Here is a 7039-nt window from a genome sequence, read left to right as displayed (position 1 = left end):
TTCCCCATTCTTGCATGTTTAGTTCGCCTACCATGCTTTTGTTTTTGGCCATTTTACAGTTCTAGAAAAGTGCTTATTTTGGTCCATTCTACATGTTTTATTAAGGGTCTTTGGCTGTTTGGTGATTATTTTGTATACTTCATGTTGTAGCCACTTTTGAGCCTAATTTTGCATCACACTTTTAGCATGTTTGTATACTGATTTTAAGGCTGCCATAAACTGTAAATATTCATATTTTTGGTCCCTCTTCAGTGTTGTAGAAGGAAATTTTTCAGTTTGGGTTTTTCTTATATCACTTGCTTCATTACCCCTCTTTTGGCCCCTATTCTTGCATGCCATTTTTGCCATACCTATGCTTGCTGTTTGGCCATGTTTATAACTGTGAAAGTGCCTTTTTTGGGACTGTCTAGCTTCTGTCTTTGCATTGCATGTCCATATTGTGCATGTTTGGCATAGCTATAGGCCATTTCGGGTGCCTAATGTTGCATTTCGGGACAATTCCTTGCATTTGGTATCATTTCGCTTCATTCCGGGACTGTTTTCCCCCATATTTTGTTGCTGAAATTCTGTTAGAATGATTGCCATTCATTTCCATGTCATTTCATTGCATTCCGCCATCGCCTCGGTTTGCGTGCCCGTGTGCACGCAGTTCGAGGCACCTCATTTTCATCTACCGGCATCCTATGTGAGTGTGGCTGAGGCTCACTCATGTTGGTATAAGCCCATTTGTCATTTCCATGTCATTTCATTGCATTCCGCCATCGCCTCGGTTTGCGTGCCCATGTGCACGCATTTCGAGACACCTCATTTTCATCTAACGGCATCCTATGTGAGTGTGGCTGAGGCTCACTCATGTTGGTATAAGCCCATATCATGTTTCCATGTCATTTCATTTTATTCAGTCATTGCCTCGGTTTGCGTGCTCGTGTGCACGCATTTCGAGGCGCTTCTTTTTTATCCGCCGGCATCCTATGTGAGTGTGGCTGAGGCTCACTCATGTTGTTATAAGCCCATTTGTCATTTCCATGTCATTTCATTGTATTCCGCCATCGCCTCGGTTTGCGTGCCCGTGTGCACGCATTTCGAGGCGCTTCTTTTTTATCCGCCGGCATCCTATGTGAGTGTGGCTGAGGCTCACTCATGTTGGTATAAGCCCATTTGTCATTTCCATGTCATTTCATTGCATTCCGCCATCGCCTCGGTTTGCGTGCCCGTGTGCACGCATTTCGAGGCACCTCATTTTAATCTACCGGCATCCTATGTGAGTGTGGCTGAGGCTCACTCATGTTGGTATAAGCCCATTTGTCATTTCCATGTCATTTCATTGCATTCCGCCATCGCCTCGGTTTGCGTGCCCGTGTGCACGCATTTCGAGGCGCTTCTTTTTTATCCGCCGGCATCCTATGTGAGTGTGGCTGAGGCTCACTCATGTTGGTATAAGCCCATTTGTCATTTCCATGTCATTTCATTGCATTCCGCCATCGCCTCGGTTTGCGTGCCCGTGTGCACGCATTTCGAGGCACCTCATTTTAATCTACCGGCATCCTATGTGAGTGTGGCTGAGGCTCACTCATGTTGGTATAAGCCCATTTGTCATTTCCATGTCATTTCATTGCATTCCGCCATCGCCTCGGTTTGCGTGCCCGTGTGCACGCATTTCAAGGGACCTCATTTTCATCTACCGGCATCCTATGTGAGTGTGGCTGAGGCTCACTCATGTTGGTATAAGCCCATTTGTCATTTCCATGTCATTTCATTGCATTCCGCCATCACCTCGGTTTGCGTGCCCGTGTGCACGCATTTTGAGGCACCTCATTTTCATCTACCGGCATCCTATGTGAGTGTGGCTGAGGCTCACTCATGTTGGTATAAGCCCATATCATGTTTCCATGTCATCTCATTTCATTCAGTCATTGCCTCGGTTTGCGTGCCCGTGTGCACGCATTTCGAGACGCTTCATTTTTATCCGCCGGCATCCTATGTGAGTGTGGCTGAGGCTCATTCATGTTGGTATAAGCCCATTTGTCATTTCCATGTCATTACATAGCATTTACCATTGCCTCGGTTTGCGTGCCCGTGTGCACGCATTTCGAGGCAACTCATTTTCATTGCATTCTGTCATCACCTCGGTTTGCGTGCCCGTGTGCACGCATTTCGAGGCACTTCATTTTCATAGCATTTACCATTGCCTCGGTTTGCGTGCCCGTGTGCACGCATTTCGAGGCAACTCATTTTCATTGCATTCTGTCATCGCCTCGGTTTGCGTGCCCATGTGCACGCATTTCGAGGCGCCTCATTTTCATAGCCTTTTACCATTGCCTCGGTTCGCATGCCCGCGTGCACGCATTTCAAGGCGTCTCATTTTCATTGCATTCATGTATCATCTCGGTTTGCGTGCCCGTGTGCACGCATTTCGAGGCAACTCATTTTCATTACATTCTGTCATCACCTCTGTTTGCGTGCCCGTGTGCACGCATTTCGAGGCACTTCATTTTCATAACATTTACCATTGCCTCGGTTTACGTGCCCATGTGCATGCATTTCGAGGCGCCTCATTTTCGTAGCCTTTTATCATTGCCCCGGTTTGCGTGCCCGTGTGCACGCATTTCGAGGCATCTCATTTTCATAGCATTTTACCATTGCCTCGGTTTGCGTGCCCGTGTGCACGCATTTCAAGGCATCTCATTTTCATTGCATTCATGTATCATCTCGGTTTGCGTGCCCGTGTGCACGCATTTCGAGGCATTTCATTTTCATAGCATTGTATATGTTAGGATTGTATCTTAGTTGCCTTTCAATGCATATCATGCATATTGCATCGTGTTCGGGATAGGAGTTAGCCCGGACACGGGAAACGAGGTACATTTCGTACTCCAAGTGACGGAATGTGTCTCAATTCCCCAGTCACCGACACTCCGGATTATCCATGATGGAGTTAGGTTTTAGCTGTAGTTTCATGTGCATTCATTCTATATTGAGTTGTGCATTTCGATTCCTCGGCCATCATGCCTCGGTATGCGTGATTGGTGGCACGAGGATCGAGACATGCATATATCTGTGCAAATACATTGCTATGCCCCTTTCTTGCTCTCTGTTGCAGCAAAACGAAGAATTAGCAACCTTTTGGGGCTTGGCACGCATTTCAAGAACAGGTGTAAACAGAGGCTAATTGGGGCATTCCGGTGGATTTCCGCGCAAGACAATCCGGACATGCATCATCCATCAGAAGCAAAGCAGTCCCTGGCTTGCACGCCAGTTTTATTTGCTTTCTTAGTTAATTCATTAATTAGGATTTTGTAATATTTTGGACTGTAATATTCTTTTATTTGGGACTGTAATATTGGGACTGTATATTTATTCGGACCCTCTGAGCGAGGGCATAACTGTAATAAGTGTGCGTGAGTGTGTTGTATGTCTTCCAACCCCACGTCTTTCTCCCTTTTATTTACCTGCTTATGATGGTTAGATTAGGGCATGTTTAAATTAGCATACAGTATGACAGCATGTTTGCATCATTCATTTGTATTGCATGCACCGGGCTCGGCGCATCATACTAACTGCATTGTACTTTCAATCCCAAATTGAATACATGATAGTTGTAGCATTTCATATGCCATCTTAGAATAGCCGAGCCTGCTATAGTTGCATTTTGCATGTGTTGCATTAGGCATTTTTGTATACTTAGGATCATGCATGATTTCTAATAAATTCCTATTTTGGCTTGGAGTACTCGGTAAGTTTTATGCTTTAGCATCCTTGCATGCGTGTGAGTGATTGCCATGATAGCATACTTACTATGAGGCTATGTGCTTATGTGATATAACTGCCTGAATGCCTGTGGGTGAAGGTCGGGTTGTTTAAATTAGAACAAATCATTGACTGTGAGTTTTAAGCCCACTAGATAGTGGCAAAATCATATTTTTTTTCTAAGCCCACCTGAGGGTGGCAAATCCACGTCTTAGCCTACTTGCGAGTAGCATCATCAAACCATTTTCAAATAAACAAGCATGAAATGTTTTGTTCCAATTCGGGCGACCCGGTCTATACTTATATGCTGTGTGCATCATATAGTAACCTAGGCTAATAACCGGAATAAGAACATACAATGTTTTCAAAAATAGATATCATGGTTAGTAGAGGCCGGTCTATGACCGGGCGAGCGGGGGTGCTCACGAAGTGACCTTCCCTAATCGTACCCAAGTTCCCGAGCCGAGGCAACTTTGGTGATGACGGACACGTGGCCTTTTGGCACCGAGTCAGGGTTTCCTAAATTTTCCAAAATAAAATATTTAGGTGGCGACTCTGTATCTGGCAAAGCAGTCCATGTTTGGCATTTCTTTCAAAAATCTGTTTTTCTCAAAACGATTTGCCGGATTTGGACTATTTGGTTCAGACTTAGAACCGTGACTACAAGTCGAGTCCGAGCTGTAGCGAGGTCCCCCGCGGGCTTGTTACAGAGCACTGTTTATGATTTGAATTTATAATTTTTTATGCATCAATGTGAATAATTTTTACAATCTTACTGATATAAATATGAATCCTACATTTGAGTCATCTCACCTTCACTTTTTCCTGTAATAAAATACTTAACTATTGTCATATAAAAATTTTATAATAGATTATAATCAAGCACCACTTAAAGTATAGTTAAAAACTCAATGCACCATTTTAGGCATAACCAAAAACATAAAAAATTAGTAAAGACCTTTTCGATTAATAACAAAATTAATATACCATGAGTTATAACCAAGTCATAATTTGTATATTATAGAATTTTCGTTGTTTTTATTTTTTTCAGAAAAAAATATTTTGATACAAGTGGAATTCATGATTTTTGGTAAATCTAATTAACACAAATGATGATTTGATTTCTGGTTGAAAATAAACCTTTTTTTAAAAATTTTGAAAGAAATTATTTTTATGAGCCTATTTTATATAGGATTACACACAATGACAACAATTTTCATTAGCCATTAGCAAATTTGTTGGTATTTGACTTTCAGCTGTTAAAATTTTCTATTAAGACTCAAAATTAATCTTCTACTTTAAAAATAAATTATTATATATCGCACGAGTCACCTACTAGTTAAACTAAAATATATACTTTACCCTCGTGTCTTCATATCATCTCTATTAATTTCAATAATTTTAATTTTACTAAAAAAGCGATCAATTATCAAATTTATAAAACTTATTATATATATATATATATATTTTAAAACCTCAGCGATGAGACTATCAATCTCTTTGACAAGTTAAAATTTTAGATGGGTTTGTTGGGAAATTCTATTTCCACACGCTTAATTATCTCAATCCACACTATTTCTCAGTACACACACTTTATAATTTAATTATTAATTAGTTTTCTCAATCCATACACAGAGGCTGCTAATGTGTTTCAACAAGTCCATTATTCAACATTCACAAAACATTTTAGCAAGTCTATTATTCATATCACACAGCTTTTCATCATGGGGATCAAATGCAAGTTAAGTGGAAAGAATTTATTTTTAAAAAAAAAAAGATTAAAAAAAAAAAAAAAAACTTACCTTTTCTTGGTTGTCAATGGAGGAGATTTGGGAATCTAGGGCTGCTAATGTGTTTGGGTAAACAAAGCTACTCAGCTAATGTAGAGAAGGGACGTTAGAAGGTCGACGCCAGAAGCCCTCCACTGTCATTGACGAGCTCATTGATGTAGAGAGGGAGGCCAAATCTGATGCTGCAGGAATGTAGGTTTATAGAGAGAGAGAGAGAGAGAGAGAGAGGGATTGAATGAAAAGAAGATGAGGGAGAAGAATCTGAAGAGAGTGATAGTTCAAAAAAAAAAAGAATCTGAAGAGAGGGAGAGAGACGCCGAGGAGACAGAGAGAGAGAGAGGTGCTGGTTTCGTTTAGGGTTGCGAGAGAAGAATGAGAGCGTGAGATATTAATTATATAGATGGTTATTGGTGACTAAAACTTTTTAGTCGCTGAAAGTATTTTATAAATTCCTCCAAAATATTTAAAATGTCTCCCTCCAAAAATTTTAACTCTTTGGCGACTAACATTCTTTTTTGTCGCTGACAATAAATTTTTGGAGACTAAAATTTTGGTCGCCAAAGGTAAAAAATAATTTTTTTATTTTCAATTTGGTGACTAAATAGTTTTAGAAGCCACAACTCAATTTATAGCGACTAAAATTCTTTTTTGTCACTCTAAATAAACTTTAAAAAATAATTTTTTTATTTTCTATTCGGCCACTAAATGGTTTTAGTAGCCAAAACTCAGTATATGGCGACTAAAATTCTTTTTTGTCGCCAATTCTAGCATTTTTAACGACTAATTTTTTTTTTAGTTGCCAATAACCAATATACCTCGAGTAAAAAAAATAAGTTGCTAAATATTTTACTTTTGCAGACTAAAAAAATTTTTGGTCACCAATTTTGGTCGCCGAAAGTGCATTTTGTTGTAGTGTCTCCAGATCTATAATTTGTTGTTTGGTGATGGTGAGATGATAGGGGTAGATGAAGGAGGTTGGATGGAGGTGATAGATATGGCGGGTATGTGTAAAAGACCGGGTGGTGAGTTTGATAGTCTGGGTGGCAAACGGTACTGGGTTTGGTGTGGTGGAGGTGGATGGTGTTGATGTTGGGATTGGCTATGGATGATTTTGGTGGTGAAGGAAAGCAACGGTAGTAGATGATTGTGTTGCAGAGAGTCCAAGAGAAAGAAGATGGTGAAACAAGGAAAAGGGTAGTGAAATGTCCGTATTGCCCTTGAAAAAGGATCATGTGTGGCTCACATGTTTGTTTTCCGTCAACAATTTTAACCAGTGTTAACAATTGGACTAAAATGAAACGAAATTAAAAATGAAAGATTAAAATTCAGCAAATTGAAAACACATGGACCAAAGTGACATAAGAGGTAAAATACAGAGACTATTAGTGTAATTTTCCCTAAATATTAATATTTAAAAAACCCTAATCTTTTTTATGACTTTGTAATTAACTTTTAAAAACAACGCTGACCGATAATTTTTCATTTTATAAATCCCAATAAAA

The sequence above is a fragment of the Camellia sinensis genome, chromosome 11, assembly GCF_055761805.1.
Source record: "Camellia sinensis isolate YWXY chromosome 11, ASM5576180v1, whole genome shotgun sequence".
Classification (NCBI taxonomy): domain Eukaryota; kingdom Viridiplantae; phylum Streptophyta; class Magnoliopsida; order Ericales; family Theaceae; genus Camellia; species Camellia sinensis.
This window is presented reverse-complemented; position numbering follows the sequence as displayed.